Genomic DNA, 21462 nt, shown 5'->3' on the forward strand with positions numbered 1-21462 from the left:
TATGATATATATGTAACACAATGGAGAAAGCCTAGTTACAGAAACTTATCTGGGGGAGTTGACTATAGGTAGTTGGAAAACATTCATTCATTTATTCATTAAATATTTACTGTGTGCTTTCTATGTACCCAGCATTGTCCTGAATGCTGGGGATAAATAGTGAACAAAAAGCCGGAGCCCCTGCTCTTGTGGATACTACATTCTAGTGGGGGATACAGGCAATACAGGAGACCTATGGAAAATTTCAGGGAGTGATAAAGGCTATGAAGAAAAGTCAAGCAGATTAAACGGACAAAGTGATGGGAAGGGGCATTTTACACAGACTGGAGAGGGAAGACTTTTCTGTTCAGATGACTTTGAGCAGAGAGCTGAAAAGAGTGAGCAAGCAACAGGAAAAACATACTAGGAAGAGGAAATGGAAACACAAAGACCATGAGGCAGGAGCTTACAGGTGTGTCTGAGGACTAGAAGAGAGGCTGGCCTGGCTGAAGTGGAAGAAGGTGGGAAGAAAACGGGGCTGATTACTTTTATAAGGTCATGGTGGGGTGGGATAGGAGAGCTCCGATGAGTTTTGCTTGAGGAGAACAAATCATTGCTAAGATTTCTTCTAAGATGTGTAGGTCTGTGTGATTTGCTTTCCAAATGGGGTTTTTGTTTTGACGAATGGGTGGGACATGAAGATTTGGAGCCTCAGCTGAACTTCTTGGAGTAGGGAAGCCATCCTGGGCACTGCTGCAGGGCATCATCTTCCGGGTCCTTCCTGCACTGCGTATAATTTTCAGCCTCTCTAAATAAATGGTGGGTCAATACTGAAAGAACAGAGAATTATTTGGTGGCCATTGCTCCTAAAATTGTTTTGTCTGATGATCAGATAAAATGAGAAGTATTCGAAAACTCAGAAAAAGAGAATTCTTTGTTCATGTCCCCTTTCATCTTTAAAGTGAATGATGGCTGGTCAAGCCAGAGTCTCTGGCTCTGACTGTTTTGTCTTCCTGTTCTCCATTTGAGAACTCTTATGATTACATTGGGCTTAACCAGATAAACCTTTAAAATGAGGATAATTTCCTCATTTTAAAGTTGGCTAATTAGTAAATCTAATTTCATTTACAGCGACATAACACATTCACAGGTTCTAGGGATTAGGATGTGGGTATCTTTGGCAGGTCATTTTTCTGCCTATGACCATCATACTCCATAAATGCAATGCAATCTCCTTATGGCCTTAATTTTCTATTTCGATATTAATTTTACTGCATTTATGCTCTTTAATATAAATTGCCTCAAACCTTTTTTGAAAAAGAGGCAATGACAAATGGACCCTAATATATTTAAGAAACACTAATTATGGACAGATACATGGTGGTAGAGCAGTCAGAGAGTTGTCTTATGGTTTTCCCTCCATCCCCAACTCATCATTAACATGAAGGGAGTGGGGCTACTTCAAAAAGTAAGTTGATGATCTTGAATCACTTCCTTTTTTCAGAGCTGATAGTCCATTTTATGATATTCTCAATCTAGTCTTTGTGGGGGGCGGGGATGGAAGGACCGAATTGGCTACTTTATTAGTTATCTAATACTGTTCAACAAGCTATCTCAGAATTTAGAGGCTGAAAACATAAAATATTTATTATGTCACTGATTTTCTGGGTAAAATATCTGGATACCGCTTAGCAGGGTGTTTCTGGCTCAAGTTGCAGTCAGGGTGATGTCTGAAGGCTTGACTGGGAATGGTCCGCTTCCAAGCTCACTAGTGTGGTCATCGGCAATATTCAGTTCCTCATGGATTGTTAGACTGAGGTGCAGTTACTTGCTGGCATTGGCCTGGAAGCTTCCCTTAGTTAGCTCTTTGTCACGTGGGCCTGTCCACTGGGTACTCACAACATGGCAGCTGACTTCCTTCAGAATGATAGACAGTGTGAGAGGGAGAGCCCAACATGGAAACCATAGTCTTTTTGTAACCCAATCCAGAAGTGACATCCCATCACTTTTGCCATATTCTGTTCGTTAGAGGTTAGTCACAGGGTCCAGCTCGCACTCAAGCATATTGTTGAATACCGTGAGGAGGGGATTATTGGGGGCTATTTTAAAGGCTTCCTATTGCAGCCATCTGAGATTTTTTTTTTTTTCCAGTTAAAGCATCAATTTAAGACGCTATTGAAAAAAGTCACCTGAAATTACAGCGACAGTTTGGGAATCCGGCCAGCACATGTAGACCCAAAGAAATATGTGTCAATGTAACTCTCATCAAACAAAGATAAGTGTAGAGGATGTGACAATAGAAAATGATGCATCCTAGAAGCAATAATTTGCAACATATCATTAAAAAACTTTTGATTGATAAATACGAACTGAATTATGTCAAAGAGAAATCATGACACAATTGTTATTACTATATACCTTGATAATTACAAACAGAATTTCTCTATATTAGACCTATTTTTTCCCCTCATAGTTTGCAATTGACATTATAGACAACAAAACAATAAAAAGGCAGGAGAGATGTGTTGAAATAAATGGGGCCTAGGAGCGTGTTATTAGAAAAGTGAAAGTATTAAATATTAAGCCAAAACTAAATTCTTCATTGCTAGAATCCATTCTGGGGAAGTAGAAAAACTACCATAATATTCGAAATAATAGAACTGAAGAAAAGCCGTACATTAGAACATTCACAGAAACCTACAGTATGTCTTTGATGATTGCTAGAGAAATTTAATGCAGAATAAATAATAAGGCATGGCAAATGTAATTTCTATATTGAGAGACTGATATTAAAAACTCAAAAGAAATAAATATTATATGAATAACAATATCTTTGAAAACAGATATCACTTGTATTGGAATGGTTTTTTTTAATGGTAGCTAGGCAAGTATAATTTTTGAGAAAGAATTATTTTTATTGCTCTCCTTTTTCTATTTCTTTTTTTCTTCAATTCAATTTCCTTATTGTTCTCTATTTTTTTTCTGTTTCTTCCATATGTCATAGCTTAAGTTATTATTGGTTAAACTTTGCTTCTGGTCTCAAAAATATAACTAGGTTTTGAATCACAAGTATATGAAACAGATATTTTAGTTACTTTCTGGCTCTCAACTTATTTTCCTCAAGAGAAGCTATTAAGAGGATATTAACTTCCACATCTTACACCTTACTTTCATAACAGATTAATTGAGCATCCCCTTCTGTTTAATATCTTTGATGTTGAGTTTACCCAGGTCCAGGGACTTTGTGTTTTGATATTAAAACATGGATCAGGCATGACAATTATGATACCACTACTAAAAGCTTGATTATTATAACAGCTTTATTGAGGTATAATTGACATACAAAAAAAATGAACATAAAAACTTGAATTTGATTATCACTTTTTTCTTTTCATTGTATGGTTGTGCTTTGAACATTTTGATAAAACTGTTTCTCTGAAGGTAGAACATAAACACTTTGTAACACATTTTGATGATACCTTGGTGGTATCATCAAATACTCTTAGTTGCCAATGAAGCCTTGTTAAGAACCCTGATTTTTTTCCTGATTATTAGGTGGTAATATACACAGAGACGGTGGGTCCTCCTGAGCCCAGAAATATAAATTGTAATCTGCCCAATCCCATTTATTTTTACTTTTGTATGGGTGAGCCATTCCTGGTCAAGGAGATATAAGGCAAATTCTTCAGGACACTTCTTGGAAAAAGTTGTCCTCCTCGTTAGCCATCTTGGGACTACAAGAAACTAAGCCAAACCCACTGAGGACACAGAGTGAAAAGATGAAGGAATCTAGGTATTTAATGATCTTGCTAAGCTGCCAAATTAACTGACGGTGTAGCAATCAGGACTACCTCGGAAATTCTTATTATGTGATATAAACAGCCTTATCAGAGCTACTATTTTATATAAGTCCAGGGAGAACCATTCACATTGTACAACACAGTGGTCTTGGATCTTATTGTTTAAGCCACTGCTAAATAGATATTCTATGGTTGCAACCAAAAGCATCCTACTTCATGAAATGGGGCAGATAAGGTTCCAGTATTAAGGAACTGCTTCTGTGTACCAATTTATACCTTGCAAAAGACTATTTCTAAAAGTTTTAAATTACAAGTAACAGAAACCACAACTCATAGTGGAACAATAAAAGGAATTCATTAGCTCATGTAAATGAGAAGTCCAGAGGTGGGTTAGGCTTCAGGGGGTTTGACCTAGGAGTTCTTGATGTCATCAGTAATCTGGCTTTTTTCCTGCCTGATTTTCTCAACTCTGTCCAACACGTGTGTTAGCTTCTTTTTCAGGTTGGTTTTCTTCATGGCAGCAAACTATTTGCAGTAGTTTCGGGCCTCACATTTCCACAACCCACCCCTCCAACTCTGGCTAGGAGGTTAAAATGTTCTGATTGGCTTTGCCTAAGTCACATACTCAACCTCAAGAGTTGAGAATAGAATGAGATTTCCTAGAAGCTCATGGGTTCCTAAATGGAAACTAGAGGTTTGAATGTAGAAATGAAACGCTGAGACCGAACCATAAAGTGTTCATTCCATAGACTGAGAATTATAATGCAAAAGAACTTTAAAAAATATGTTCGGAGCTTATTTATACTCTACTCTAAAAGAAAGTGAGATGGAGATAACCAATGGTGTTAGGCCCATGGGTTATCATTAAAGCACAAGATCTGATGAGGTCTTTGGAAACTAAGAATAAATCCGGTTGTCTGAGAGCCTCTTCTAAGTCCTGGTTTGAACATATGTGGGATAGGACTTCTGTTTATTTCTAGAACTAGATGTCAAGGCGATCAATAGTGATTTAAAGCAGCTGCTTCAGGAGAAATGTCAAACTCTTTGCTCTTTAAAAATGTTAATGGAAAATTTAAAAATCTGTGAACTCTTTTCAACACCTTCATTCTTCTGAAATCCAAAATTACTACTATAAAAAAAGAATGCAATGCAATTCAGTCAAACCCACAGACACTTGCTGGCACAGCTTCCATTTGCACCAGAAAATAAAGCAAAATTGGCAGGATACACAACTAGCTATTTGCAGAGGCACTTGAAATCCACAGCCTACGTTTGTATGGAGTCCTGGCACATGGTGCTGAGAGGCAAACAACGGTATTTCAAGAGACTGGCTTAGGTGCCCATCACCCTGTAAACTTTAAATTTATTTCACACCTGGTTCAAAACCCAGAAATACTGCCAACTTGTTTTCCCAGATGGATTTGGCAAAAATTCCAGGGTATTGTACAAAATTATAGATCAGAGTAAATCCACTTCTCAAATTCATTGGACATCTGGAATATGTAAAAAATGTGCTCTCCACTTCAGAAAGGAACCTGATGCCTTCAGACATTCTTATCATTTTGACCAGAGCAGCACAAACTAGGAACAGAGAAGCCATGGTCCCAGGGTTGGTTTGCCCCGGGTTCTCTCTCAGAAACTATCCTAGTCAGGTGAGGCTATCCATGCCCAAAGCTATCATGACTTTGATATTTTCTCTCAGAAAACAATTCTACGAGCTAATTATTTCATTATGGAAATGTATTTTTGGACTGAACTCCAAGGATATTTTGAAAATTCAGTGTGGCGCAATGTGTATATATATAAGCTGCTTAGGACGGGGAGAAAAGGGACAACCCATGAGAATTCTTTACTAATGCTTTGAAATTGTCTGTGGTTTTAGCAATTAACCTTTTAATTTTTTTCCCTTCAATTTTCAGAAAAGAAAATTTGAGTACTTTAAATAATCACAGAAGTGCTACATTCACACTATAAGTAGAAAGTGCTAGTAATGGAAAACAACGTATTTCTCCTACCATAAACTCCAGCTTTCCTCTTTCATGTACTAAAGAGGCTGCGTAAGGCAGTGGTGAAGAGCTTGGAACTAGTCCAGACTGCCTGAATCCTGGCTCTGCTATTTGTTAACTAGGCGATCCTGGATAGGTTACAAACTTTCTGTGTTTAGCCTTCCGTATTTCTAAAATGGGAATAATAGCTGCCTGTGTCATGGGCTGTTAAAAAGATTTAGTGAATTAGCATGCATAGAGCCTTTAAAGTGGTAAGCAATATTTAAGCATCAGCTGTAATTATTTATGAACGTTCAGATACGTTTTTGTATTAGAAGTTTTACTGGAATCCCAAGATAACTAAATCAATATGTACTTTCATACTATATTTTTGTAGACAAGAATATCTTCTTTGAAAAGTCATTTAACTGTATTATTAAAAGATGAATGGCATATTCTTAGTTAAAAGTAATTTAGAATACTAGAAGTAGTCTTTGTTCTATACAAGCATTCCAAAATGTATATTATTTGAGGATAATATGTATATTATTTGAGGATAATTTATTTAACAAATATCTATTGAGTAGCTACCATGTGTAAGGCACTGTTCTGCATGGGGTTGATGAGTGTGTGTGTGTACACAAAATTCTTGCTTACATGGAGCTTATATCCTTTCAGGAGGACACAGACAGTAAATAAACAAATAGATGATATGACAAGTGGTGACAAGTTGTGTGGAAAAATATAAAGCAAATTAGGGGTAGAGAGTGATAGAGAGTAAGCTCTTACAGGGCAGCCCTCTCTGATAAGGCCCCATTGAGAAATGAGCTAAAGAAGCGAGGGAATGAGCCATGTGAATATTTGGGAGAAGGGGTGTCCAGGAAGAGGTACAACAAGTGCAAAGGCCCTGAGGTGGAAGGGTGCTTGGTATATTTAAGAAATGGCAATGGGAATTTAAATCCAGGGAGCTTGCCTCCAGAGCGTGCATTCCATATTCCTACATTATCTTCTGCACTCGCCCCCATAAACTCTCTATTTCAGACAGGAAGATTATGTGAAAAAATCATCATCACAGTCAAATATAATTTATAGAAACTTATGTTTGTTGTTCAGTTGACTTTTTCCCAAAGAATCAGTGTGGACAACAAATTTGATTTTCTCTTCTCAAAAGCAGCTCAGACTAGGAAAAATATTCAATTAAGGGCAAGAAATATTCAATTAAGGGCAAGAACTAGGACATTCTGAAATGCTCCTTAGCCTAGAAAGACCCCTAGCCTTAGATTTTGTGTAAAATTTTGCTTGCCTATGTCTTTTTATGGGGCCAGTGCTGGGCCCCTCAAAGGTCTCTGGATCCAATAAAAATTAAGAATCACCACGTTAGCAAATAATACTTTAGAACCTAGAAATATTTTTGATTTTGTTTTTCAAAACATCTCAAATGAGCAAAAACATAACAGAAAAATAAACAAGTTTGATTGTCTTACTTTGAAAAGAGAAGTGTAGAAGAAATCAATTGCTTTTTTTCCTTTTTAAGTTTTGTGGATATGTCACCATTTAGAGAATAATTACTAATTAACTGAATTAAAGCTGAGGATTTAAGTCTGGAAGAGCTTATTTTGAAGACAAGTTGTGAAGAGTAGCAGATAACTTCATAGAAAAGCAGCCATTTGGCTAGAGGAATATTCTGAAGAACATGTACAACTGAGTATTATAAGCTTTCTATTTCTGAGGCAGTGCCGGAAATTCTAGGTAAAGAGAATCTAAATTAGCGATTGTAAACTAAGAAAGTATGTTATTCTGGGTCCCTTGAAAAGCCTCCAAGATGAGATTAGATATGAACAGACTTTATTAAGGGAAACATCTGTGTGAGAGAAAATGTGGAGGGAGGCGGATAAGCTGGGAGAGCTGTCAAACTGTGATGCAAGTCTGACTCTGAATAAAGGAAACTGAGAAGGAAGGTTTGGGGGAAGTGTCCTAGATCACCTACAGTCTAAGGAAGGTTCAGCAAGGCTGTTGGGAGTCCTTGAGCTGGTCATGGGCTAGAGAGTCTCATGTCTCCCAGGACTGGGCCTTTCTTGGTACTTATTGTCCCTGTGTGCTCAGTCATTGTCTGGGAACAGCCTGCTGGAAGCCTGGCCTCCCCACAAACTTATAGTGAGGAGAAGGGCACAGGGGAATGGGGGCGGGGTGCTTAGTTAATTAGCTGTAGTTGACATTGGAGAGGTGCAGTCTCATGGCCACAGAGGAGTTATCTGAATCACCCGGCGAGCTGTCTCTCTGTGTCTTCCACAATTTCTAATCCTCAGCCCTTCTGCTCCTTAGTGGCCATGGGGACCTGCTGCCTAGGGGGAAGCACTGCCCAGGCATCCAGAAGCTGGCGGGTGTGTCACACCCCTCACATGTTCTGAGATGGGAGAAGGAGTTGAGATCCTGGGAAATATAAAAATATCTTCATGTTTTCATGTTTATTTTGTGACTGCATTGTTGGGATTGATCATTTATAAATGACTTACTAAGGATTTGTTAGAATATTACTCAGTAGCTGCTAAATTGCTATGTCTGTATCTGATTTCTTCTAAAAATTCAGAGGACAAAGTTATTTAGTAAACAATTCTCATAGTCACATATGGACAGAGCCTAGTTCCTGTAGTCCCAAAATCATTTCAGCAAGAGACAAGTTTCAATGCCTGCTGGTAAAGAGTAGCTCCAAAAGATTACATTGTGGCTAGCTAGCTAAACAGCAGGGAGTTTGAACAATATATCCCACCTACACACACCTCAACTCCTCCTCACTGAATACTCTCTTCTCAGGCTGTTTCGATGAAGCACTCCCCACCTACTACAGTGTGTAAGGATCTCTTTTTTCTACTGTGGATCTGACATAGAATAGAGCACTGGATTACAGGCATCTCCTCTGAGCATGAGCACCCAGTTCTGAAAATCAGATGTTACATGCAACAAACACTAATCAGGTTTTATTTGTCATTATTTTAAAGGGGAAAAACTGTAATGGCTATTTGTCAATGCTTAAGCATTTCCGAAAATACAATGTAACACAATAAAAAGTCTAAATATAAAAATGTTCATGTTTGGATGTAAATTGCTCAAACCATCACTTTCTCATCACACCCCAAATTAATACAATTATTAACTAACAATTGCTCTGTAGGCAATAATGTGCACAGCTTGCATGTCCTATGTAGCTGTGCTGGTTAATTTTATGCGTCAACTTCACTGGCCTAAGAGATGCTCAGACAGCTGGTAAAACGCTACTTCTAGGTGTGTCTGGGGCATGGTTTTGGAGGAGATTAGCATTTGATTCAGTAGACTGAATTTTGCCTTCACCAGTGTGGATGGGCATGATCCAATACGTTGAGGGTCTGAACAGAACAAAAAGTCAGAGGAAGGATATAGTCCTTCTCTCTTCTTGAGCTGGGACATCTGTTTTCATTGGAGCTCCTGGTTCTTGGGCCTCTGGACTCTAGGAATTAAATTACCAGATTATCCTGGTTCTGAGGCTTTTGGCTTTAGACTGAATGACACCACTGGCTTTCCTGGTTCTCCAGCTTGCAGATGGCAGATGGTGGGATTTCTCTCTCTCCCTAACTGCATGAGCCAATTCCTATACTAAATCTCCTCCTATATATCCTCATATATCGGTTCTGTTTGTTTTGCTTCTCTGGAGAACCCTGACTAATACAGTAGCAGACACTGCCTGTGACTGTCCATATCTCCCCTGGCCTTTCTTTCAGCTGCCAGCACCTGAGATTCTTTTCCTGAGGGCTTTCGTAGTCCATCAGAACTCACTAGGACTTTATCACAGGGTAGAACTGATTTCCAGTTAACGTCCTCAGGGAGCAGACCTCACCCATGACTGATCGGAGCAGATGAATAAAGACCGCTGCTCCCTCACCCCTCAGGTGGAATAACATTGAGGCCTCTGTTCTACACTTACTTCCTTATTGGAATTTCCCAGATTATTAGCCAAATAAGGCATATACACTTGAATTCTTGCCTTAGGTTTCTGCTTTCGAGGAACCTAAACCAAGGCTTTTTATCATAAATATTATGTACTGTGAATGACTGTGAGGTTTCGATCTCTTTCTTAGCTCCAGCAATATCCCATATGGACTTCCCCTTCACTGATACTTAGCTTGCTTTTCAAAATATCTGTGTGTGATTTTGACATTCTACCAATTTTATTTAGAATATAAATCATTAGTTTCCGCTGCATCATTTTGTTTAAAATATTGTATTAAGTTTTTCCTACGTAAACATCTCTGGAAAACATTATTTCAAGAGGTGTGGCATTGTGTGGAGCTTGAGTACTAAAAATCAAGAAGTATTAAACAACCAAACTGTCCATCAACATTGATGAATGGGGAATCATACAAACAATGGAATATTATTCAGCCATAAAAAAGAATGAAGTACTGATACATGTAACAACATAGATGGCCTTTGAAAATATGCTAAGTAAAAGAAGTCATACACAAAAGGCAATGTATTGTATGACCTGCTTTATAGAAAATGTCCAGAATAGGCAAATAAAGAGATAGAAAATAGATTAGTGATTCACAGGAGTTGGAGGAAGGGCAAATGAAAGCGACTGCTAATGTGCACAGGTTTTTTTTTGGGCGACAAAAAGTGTTCTGGAATTTGATAATGGTGGTGGTTGCACAACCTTATAAATATAGTACAAACTGCTGAAAGCAAGAGCCAACCTACCAGGAAACTGTTGACTGGGAAGATGTTTTGTGGGATATACCTCTACCACCTTGCCTTGATCTCTAACTGTATTCTAGTTGAATATGTACTAGACTTAGTTTATGAACCTTATTAGATTTTCTCAGAGATGGCTTTCTGCTCAACGATGACCTTCTGGGACGACTGCCTGATACGAGCCATAATCACAAAGGCTGTAGAGAGGAGATTTTGACCATTACTGGAGGGAAGCTCTCAATATGCTCACCTCAAAACTTGTGTTGTTGCAGTATTTTACCAGTTGGGCAGCTGGGCTCTGTAGCAGTTGCTCTCAGCTCCTCACCCCACACTCCTCTCATCTGCTTCCCTAGGGCCACATTGTCACTACTGAGGAGCTTCAACACACTGCAGGAACTTCTTTGTACTTACAACAGGCACTGTTTGACCCCACAAGGCATGAGGCTGCACATAGGCAGGCAGGAGTGTTCTTGGTTTTTGCTCTGGTTCCTGCTGGCTCTCTCTTGATCCATAGCTCACTCAGAGGAAGGCCCCCTTGCTGACATAAGCTTTGGCATGTCCAGCAGCTGCTCAAACGGCCAGGTAACAACTAGAAGGTATGGGGGAGTTAGTGCCCCTTGGAGTGAACTTTGACCAACAGGAAAGAGTAGATGTGAAGAAGCAGGCGAACAAATACTTTCCCTTTCTTCCTTCCCATCAATTCTTTTGAGGTGTAATGTTTCCATATAGTTTCTTGAGAAGTGAACTTCATAACTGAGTACCCAGTTGCATTTTCTGGTGTAGATGTGGCCAGCTTGGTAACGCACCCCTTTGCATTTGCTTCCCCTGGATTCATTTCCCTTTTCCCCTTGCTCTTGCTTCTTGGAAAGGCACCCCACCCCCCAGTAAACTGCAAATTAGTTTTGCCTCAGGCTCTATGGGAATTGGGATAAGACAGTATATCATATTCTCTTACAAAAAGTATAACCCGTTGAGATCAGGGACTAGCACACACTGTGGGGCAAAGTGGAGAAAATATTGGTGCCTAACATAGTACAGTGTCAAAACATAATAAATCGATTTGGACAAATAAGACTGTGTAGTTCACTTCCTAGTCATTAGACAAAGCCACCACTTCAATTTACATTTTGTAAACAAAAATTAAAACTTTACACCACAGCTACTTTGCTAAAATTTCCTATTGCAAATCGGCATTTTAACCTATGTGTACCACAAGTGCACAAGCACTAAACGTAACACGATAAAATAAAATTAAGCACTCTAGCAAACATTCAATTAGATAAATTTGTCCTTAAAAATATTTCCTTTTGGATGCTAATCACTTCAAAATTTGTGCAATTATTCAAAACACTTTTGAAACTAGTAGCCCCTATTTGGTATGTGGGCACCTCATATCAGCTATCAGCTAGAGCCTGCCCCTTCCAATTAACTTTTGTTTGGTGCTTCCTAAAGACCCTTGGGATAAGAACTGAGTAGATCAGGGCTTCTCAAACTTTTAAAGCCCATGGCTCCTATAGTTACTCCTTTGAGTGTGTGTCTCAGGCATGAATAATTCCGTGACTCCTAGAGACAAGAAATGCTGCATTTCTTTAATATCCTAAATTAAACTTGATTTGAGCTTTCTACTCAACATGGTTGGTAACATATGGAATGTTGGTCATTCTTCTAGCCCCTTCCATTTTTCTGGGACACATCCAGGGATATTTTATCCATTAGACCCTAGAGTCAGAGTGCTGGGACTTGTGAGATTTTCAGGGGCCTATGATAATGTTTAAAACCTGAAGGTTAAAAGAGGTCACTTGTTTTAAAAAAACTATCTAAATCAAAATTAATGGATGCTTAATAAATTTTTACAGAGTGTTCTATTGTTGCATATTTATTAATAATTAAATTTAACATTAAAAAATTTAGTCACATTTGAAACTATTCAAAAAGTTTTTTATAATATGCACAATATTTTCCTCAGAAATTAGAGCCAAATATAAATTAGATGAATTAGGCATAGAAAAATAACCTCAGAATCAAAATGATAAAAACAAAAAATTGGAGGGGAAGTAAATTAAAACAACTTTAAACCAGCCCTCTTGACCAGGGTCCTAGGGAATCTTCATTGGGAAAGAAGCCTCTCCATGAAGGCATCTGTGGCCTTGCCCTTCTGAAGCAGGTCTTGCTTGCCTGGCTTTGTACCCAGGTCAGCTTGCACTGCTCGTGTGGGCAGGTATCCTCTGATGGTGACATCCATTCCTTCTGTCATAAGCTTGGGCCTCTGAGCCTGGCCTTGGCTCCCAAGGTCACGAACTTGGTGCTCAGTCCTCAGGAGCTCACACAGCCCTCATTACTCCTCTTTCTCTCCCATGGGCATGGACCTCCCAAACAAAAGTGAGTGGTCTACTGGACAACCTCCATACCTTTGAATAAGCTGTTAGTGCCTCCAGGGTAAGGGACCCCAGCTATCTAAAGCCCAAGGTCTGGAGGGTCTTCCTCACAGAGAGAAAGAGGAAAGTGACTTTTTCACTTTTTTTTCCTCCTAGGGCTGTAAAAGCAAAGCATTTTTAAAAAATTAAAGTAAGTAAAAAATGAGGCTTGAAAACTATGCTTTGTCAAACCACATCTCCCTCTTTCTCTCATTCAATTCTTATTACACTCTTTTTGTTCCTCCTTTCCCCAGCAAGAATCATCTGTGTGAACGACGAAGCTATTGTTCAGTAACTGTTAATCTTTAGGATGAATCCCAAATAAGAATGCACTCTCCTCTTAACTCCCAAACCACAGGAGATTTCTATCATAAGATCACAGATATTTTAAAGTTAGATTCAAACATATAATCACGGCATCAGGCCTTCTCTTTGACTTCTGATGGGGTCTCATCCAGGAAGCATGGATTCTTATGGAGAGACATTTTCACTGAGTAGTAAGTGTTTGCAGTCACAATGGAGTGATATTTTATACTTTATGTTCACTCACAACTTTCTCTTCCCAAAAGTATAATCATGATTTCAACATCTATCCCAAATGTGGTCACTTCATGTTTAAACACTACAACCTTTGAGACCTACTGTTCTTAAAGTCTTTCTGGACACTCTGGTGCTAAAGTCACATTGGCTTGAGCTTGACTTCCATAGAATTGTGACTGTGGAGGCAGTAAGTCTAGATGTGGTTGACCTGTTCAAAGAAAGACTTTGCGTAAAAGATGGACCTGACATACATATATGAAAATTGATGAGGCTGATGCTTCTTCTAAAAACAATTCCAGATTAGTTTCTATAGTGAGAAATGCTGATGTCACCAGCAGCAAAGTCTAATATTTTTTATTATGGTAAAAACACATAACATAAAATTTACCATGTTAACCATGTTTAAATGTACAGTTCAGTATGTTAAGTATGTTCACATTGTTGTGAACTTTTTCATTTAGCAAAACTGAAACTCTATACCCATTGAAAAACAACCTCCCGTTACCACCTGCCCCCAAAACCCTGACATCCACCATTCCACTTTATGTTTCTATGAATTTGATTATTCTAGATACTTCATGTAAGTCTTTCTGTGACTGGCTAATTTTACTTAGCATAATGTCCTCAAGGTTCATCCATGTTGCCACATGTATGAAAGAATTTCCTTCCATTTTAAAGCTGAATAATATTCCAGTGTACGTATTTATTGCATTTTATTTATCCATTTATCCGTCAATGGACATTTGAGTTGCTTCCACCTTGGCTATTGTGAATAGTGCTGCCATAAATATGCGTGTACAAATAGATGGTATAAGTTTTGGGGTGTCTTTTCCTATAATGATGATGGATTTGAGTTGATTTAATCATATTGTCTTAACCATACTTTTGATCTTATTGTTCCTCTTTTACAACTGCCAGCCTCTCTCTACAGTGATAAAATAATATAAACTTATTATTCGAGTTCTTCAAAATACAGTGCCATTCCTGCTTTATCTCCTGCTAGTCCTCTCAGCTTTCCTCTTTTTGAAACACTGTAGGCAAACAGAATGAGAGTCATTTTTTCTTTCTAGAAGTCTATACCCCTATCCTACCCCACTCTTTCTGTATGTCCAAATCCTCCTAACCCAAATCCTTTCATAACCTCCTTCATGAAGCCTTCCTGATCCCTCCAAACAGATATGATTTCTTTTTCTTAAAAATCCTCATAATATATTGTGTCAGTTAGGGTCTTATCATTCTCTGCTCTATGTTTATAAAATTGCCTATAAACTTATTGTATCTATTCAACTAAGAATAATTTACTTTTCCTGGGTGCTTACTATGTGCCAGGCACTGTTCTAAGCACTTCCTGTATATTAGTTCCTATAATCCTTAAAATGACCTATGGAATGGTATGATAGTTATATCTGTTTTACTGATGATGTACGAAGAGGTTAAATAACTTGCCATGTTTTGAGTGGCGGAGTTGGGCACAGATTGGGGATGAATGTGACAAGAGATCAACATGATGGCAGTAGTGAACTCTGGTGTAAGGAGACTCAAATCAAGAATGACAATTTCTTCCATTGTAGAAGGCTGCCAGCCTCTTTTGCCTGACTTTACAATGGGGAAGTTCACCATAGGAAATATATCCTGCATGCTTATGTTAACAACATTTGTCAATCTGTAGTATTTATGAGTGATGATATGTTGAAGAACTGCCCTTTTTACTATAAGCTCCGTGAAGATGGGGGTTATGTTAGTTTTGCATGGTTTCTAGTACAGTGCCTGATATATGATAGGTGCTGAATAAATGATAGCTTTATAAATAGATAAATAAATAAATGAATGAGTTATATTCTACAATGTCTTGGGGATAGTGGAGAAAATAGCTGAAAAATGTACTCTGGGTGCATTACAGATTCTGGTGTGCATGGAATAATAAAAAGCTTACTTGATCATTCCAAGCACATATATAAGGCACAAATCATGAAGGAAAAGATAGACTTAGCTTTATAAAAATAAAATATAAACAACATAGACAAAATAAAATAAAGCTCCTTATATTTCAAAGCATCATAAACAATAAAAATGTTAATGACAACATGGGAAAATATTTACAACTTGAATAATAGCCTTAATATATAAAAAATTTTTATACTTTGGAAGAAAAAAGATAAATATCCTAGTAGAAAAACGGGCAAAGGACACTCATTTTGAAAAGATGTTTATTCCTGCAGAGAATTTCTCTGTGTCTATAATGAAAGCATGGTCTTAAGGTGAGCAATAATGCAAAGAAAAAAAGTAAAAATAAATCTGAATGGCCTTTAATGTTTTCTGTCACTATTACAAATTTTCAACCATCCATGGGTGAGTTATTCCTGACTGCTCTTTTCTTTTTATTGCTATCCTGATTTCAAAGGCACATTGATTAGTTTCAGTTATTACCAGTGATAGGAGAAAGAATTTGAGTAGGACTGAAATACTGATTTTAGAATAACTGTCTTTCTTCGTTCATGAACAAATATTTATACTATGGCTACTGTGTGCTAGGCATTGCGTTATGTACTGGAGTTACAACGAAGAGCAAAACAGACACAGTTCCTGTCTTCGTGAAGCATCTAAACTATAGTGAAAGTGTGGGGAAACACATTAATTTTTAAAAATCACACAAAATATATATTTACAACTTTGACGGGCACTCTGAAGTACAGCTTGCCATGACAGGGGGCAAGAGGGAACTTACTTAGATTGTAGAGTTTGGCAGGGCCCTTAAGAGAGTGATGTATGAGCTGAGATCAGGGGGATAATAGGTAACTAGTTAACTAAGAAGTGTGTGGGTGGGAGAGTAGGCTTGGGAAAGGTGAGCATTCCAGTGGCAGTATCACTCCCATAGCTCTGGGGTGGGGGGGCAGTCCCATCCTGTGACACTGGGCTGTGGTATACCTACTCCACCTCCCACCCCCCAACACTATGAGAGGAAGACCCAGTCCTGTCCCTAGGATGGTGGTGGGAGTGGCAGTCCTGGTAATGTCTGGATTGCTATCAGGGTCATTTTTCTATTTCCTTTTTTTATTTCTTAAATTTTTTTGCTATACTCTAAATCCCTGTGACTGTTTTGTAACTACTAATTTGTACTTCTTCATCCCTTCACCTTTTTCACTTCTATTTTCTTGAAGGATAATTAATGCAAGTTTACGGTCAGATAGCTCTATTGTCTTGTCCTGTAGAATCCCCAAAGTCCAACAGCCTTCTTTCATTCTGTCCTGTTTTTTCTGTTCACTTTAATTTCAGCTGGCAGTGTTTCTCCTGGCATAATCTCATCTCTAAGCGTGGCTTCTACTGAAGTGGCAGGTTAAATCTTAAGTTCACACCTCCTTATCAAACGGTTGCTTAGCCACACCCTTAGTGTTCTCTTCAGAACAACCGCTCTCATTTTTTGCAATGTGGATTGACTGAGAATTTTCCAAATCTTCAAGTTCTGGTTCCTTTTTGGTTAACTATTCTTTTAACTTATTTCTTTCCTCTTGCATTTTACTATAAGTGATATGGAGAAACCTAGCTACTCCTTCAACACTTTGCTTATAAATTTCAGCTCTAGTGTTTTCTGGAAGGTAGAACTTGCAAGCAATGAAAATGTTCAATTTCATTGCTTGCAAGTTCTACCTTCCAGCAAACACTAGAACGCTAATAAAATACAACCAAGTTCTTTGCCACTTATAACAAAGATCATCTTTCCTCCAGTTTTCAATAAACTTTTACCTCATTTTTATTTGAGACCTCATCAGAATGGCTTTTGTTAATGTAAGAAATGTCCAAATCTATAGAGAATTTTTATGAGTTTATTTGAGCCAAATTGACTACAATTGCAAATCTCAAGATTGAGAAAATGCTTTGGAGAATAACAGTTTTGCAGCTTATTTTATAAATTAGAATCAAAGGAGGAGACATAGGAGGGTTACATGAAATCCATTGGTGGTAGAGTAAGGGGGCAGGAGAAAGCAAAGCAGGGAAATCTCTGGGACTGAATAAAAAGTAAAATGGAGAGACACATACTTCTTTTACAGTGGTGAGTACAAAATAGTTAATAATTAACATTTACAGCACATAGAGGTGGTATTCATGGACCAAGGTAACAATGAGGGGTCTGTGGTCTCATGCTCTGGTGCCAGAAGTTGTGTCTTGAAGGGTCTGGAAAAGATTACTCTGACATTTCAATGGTATGTTATCTTAGATGCAAAAAGACAAGTGATAACAAATGTTGGAGAGGATGTGGAGAAAAAGGAACCCTCATACACTGCTGGTGGGACTGCAAATTGGTACAGCCACTATGGAAAACAGTATGGAGGTTCCTCAAAAAACTAAGAATTGATCTACCATATGATCCAGCCAATCCCTCTACTGGGTATTTACCCCAAAGACTTGAAAACCCATATCCGAAAAGATATTTGCACACAGATGTTCATAGCAGTATTATTCACAGTGGGCAGGACATGGAAGCAACCAAAGTGTCCTACGACAGAAGATTGGCTAAAGAAGCTGTGATACATATACGCAATGAAATATTACTCAGCCATAAGAAGAGATGAAATACTGTCATTTGCGACAACATAGATGGACCTCGAGATAATCATGCTAAGCAAAATGAACCAGACAGAAAAAGTTGAAAATCACATGATGTCATTTATATGTGGGATATAAACCTCAAAGCAACAAATGAACAGGACAAACAAACAGAGACTCATGGACACGGACAATGGACTAGTGGTTACCAGAGGGTAGGGGGTGGGGGAGGAAGGGGTAGGTAGATGGTTAAAGGGGGTCATCTATAGGGGGAGGGTGAAGTGTGTAAAGGGAATCAAATATATGGTAGCTGAAGGAAACTGAACTTTGGGTGGTAAACACAATAGAATATACAGATGTCAAATGATAATGTACACCTGAAAATTATATAATTATATTACCCTAATAAACTTAAAAAAAAAATCTGAAAAAAAAATACAATAGATAGGTTCACTTAAGGTAAAGATTGACCTGTGTCAGGTAGCTACAGGCCATAACACTGTTTTAGGTAGGAATTTGTATGTTCAGACCATCCTGTGTGGTTACTTTCAGGTTTTGTGTTTGTAAGGCCTGCCAGGCAGGCCTCCCCTGAGCTTGTCAGGTTTAATACGTGGCCCCTTTTTCATCCAACACTCATATTCTTATCAACATTTTGATAGGAATGATATATGTATTCTCTAAAATTGTAGAGGCTCTCCTCTTTCTTTTCTGAGCTCTCACCAGAGTCACTATTAACATGCATATTTCTACTAACAGTACCTTTAAGGGAATCTAGGCTTTTTCTAGTATATATCTCAAAACTCTTCCAGCCTCTACCCATCATCCAGTTCCAAAGCCCCTTCTACATTTTTAGGTATTTGTTACAGCAATGTCACACCTCATGGTACTAAAATTTGTATTAGTCTGCTCTAGCTGCCATAAACTGTTGTATATGGTGTCGGATGAGTACTTATCAGGGTGATCGCTTCATAAGTTATATAAATGTCTAATCACTATATTGTACACCTGAAACTATTATAATATTGTATGTCAACTGTAATTGAAAAATAAAAAAATAAACAAAATACCATAGATTAGGTGGCTTAAACAATCTATTTTTTTTACTGTTTTGGAAGCTAAAAGTCTAAGAACAAGGATCAAGATTGAGGTTGGCTGATTTAGTTTCTGGTGAGTGTTCTCTTCCTAGTTTGCAGATGGCCACCTTCTTGCTATGTCTTCATATGGCCTTTCTTTGGTGTGTGTGTGTGTGTGTGTGTGTGTGCGTGTGTGCGCGTGCACGCGTGCGTGTGTGCATGCGTGCACACGTGTACTTGTCTGTATGTGTGTGTGTATGTGTGTATATATATATAGAGAGAGTGCACACTCATGTGAGAGAGTCCTTGGTCCCATGTGGCTTTTTATAAGGACATTAATCCTATTGGATCCCATTGTATGATCTCGTTTAACCTTACTAACTTCCTTAAAGGCCCCATCTCCAAACTCAGCTACACTGAGTGTTAGGGCTTTGACATATGAATCTGGTGAAGGTGGGGAAGGACACAAACATTCAGTCCTTGACAGATGGCAACTGAGCGTGACAAGATGAAGTTAGAGAACAGGTCCTTCAATCAAATCTTGAGGAAATTTAACATTTCCTCTTATATTTCCTTTAAAAGGTTTCACCCTAAAATTAAAATTGTGTTCATTTTTTTAAGTAGTTAAGCTAATTTCACTAAAAAAAAAAAATCTGATTTGCTCTTATTTCTATAATCTCACATCCACCGTCCACCATGTATTTTCTCCCAGATGTAAACTACTTAAAAATGAGGCTATTCATTTTGGGGTTATTTCAGATAGTTCAGTAAATTATCTTTAGTTTTAATTTATTTGCTTTTGTTGGTTCCATTGGTTAAAATAAAACAAATAAGTAAATTAATCTGCGAGGTGAGCAAGGAAATAGAACATTTAATTGCTCATGCATTGACTTCTTTACATATTGCATTGCTTCAGAGATTTTGCTGTTCTCTAAATAAACATTGTGAGAGACTATAAAGCACAATGAGCCTTCACAATGTCTACCATTAGATAGTATAGATGATAATAACTGAAGAAATGCATTATAAAGAACAAGGGAGAAGAAGGAAATGAGATGGGAAGACCAAGGGAATAGCTGGAAGAATATCTAAAGATTTTTGTCCATAAGATAATGACATAATTTTTTTTAAAACAGAAGACTTCCTTCAGGAGCAAAGACTGTTCTGTGGTTAGGAAAAATTTGTTAAGGAGATATGCTAAGGGGTTGCTGAATAGAACAGGAAAAACAAAATAGACCAAAAAAAATATAACTGGAAGAGAGACCCGAAGAAAGGATAAAGTCCCGAGGATAAGAAAAAGAAAAGGTATAAATAGGAAACAAATGAAAACTAGGTTCTATCTCAGAGTAATATGCTTCTTATTACCTAATTTTCTTCTCTCTCCATTCTCATGGATAAACCAAAAACAGAAAATGCAGAAATATTCCTTAGCTGTAAGGAATATTATCTGACAGAAAAGGTTTTTAAACCCTGTATTAGGCTTACAAAGGAAAGTCCATAATTCTTTTCCTTAAGTATCCTTTAAAGAAAAAACAATTTCGTTTTCACTTTTTCTGATAGGCTCCATTCTAATAGGCTTAAGAGGAGATATAAATTAAAAACAAACAGAAAATGACTAGTCATTCTTCACCATTAGGGTTCTGATGTTATAAAAAATAGTAATAATAATAATAAAGAGCCATTATTCTTTTTCTTGTCACTTAACTGAGCATTAATTTCCTTAGTTCTTTCCAGTAGATTTACTGAAAAAAATTACGCAGTAGTATTTGTTTAATGCCACAGCATAATTTTAGATGTGAATAAAATGCAAAGTATCAACAGAAAAAATTTAGAGTGAGAGACCACTTGGGCAAAAGGACTAACTAGACCAGTGCTAGTGATTATTTTGATGTTTCCTTTTGATGTCACATGAAGGAAACAAGCAGCCAAGGATACATGTTATATCAGTGTTCAGAAAAAACATTCTAGGTACTTCGAGCAGAAAGGTATTTAATATAGGGAATTAGGTAATACAAAAACATTGTAAGTCTCTAAATAGCTGAAGTTAAGGGCTTGCCATTAGGCAGCTGCCCCACTTCCACAAAGCTAGAGACTAGAAAGGAGAACCTGGAATCAGACACTCAAACATTCAGTTTACCAGAGCTTGACTATTGGATAGAACAATGATAGGAAGAATGGTTTCTACCTTCCTTCTGCCTTCCAAATTTCACACAAGGTCATCTCATTAGTGGAACTTCATTACATCCCAAAGTCCAACTGCAAAGAATTCTGGGAAAGGTAGTTTTTATTCTTCCATTTCTCATGACTGAGAGGATATTTAGAAGGCGGTAGTGATGGCTGTTGAGGTCCAGTAGACAATATCTAGAACACATGTATTTCTTCACCAGAAAAGAGTTTTGGCAGCCTG

The 21462-nt window shown here is 37.8% G+C and overlaps 1 protein-coding gene across 1 annotated transcript in view; it reads left to right on the forward strand.

Moving 5' to 3' along the window:
• The window catches only part of ARL14 (ADP ribosylation factor like GTPase 14), a 121059-nt gene that overhangs the window by 92660 nt on the left and 6937 nt on the right, over positions 1–21462 (forward strand). The window lies entirely within an intron of this gene.

Source organism: Pteropus vampyrus, unplaced genomic scaffold (assembly GCF_000151845.1).
Source record: "Pteropus vampyrus isolate Shadow unplaced genomic scaffold, Pvam_2.0 Scaffold12, whole genome shotgun sequence".
Lineage (NCBI taxonomy): Eukaryota > Metazoa > Chordata > Mammalia > Chiroptera > Pteropodidae > Pteropus > Pteropus vampyrus.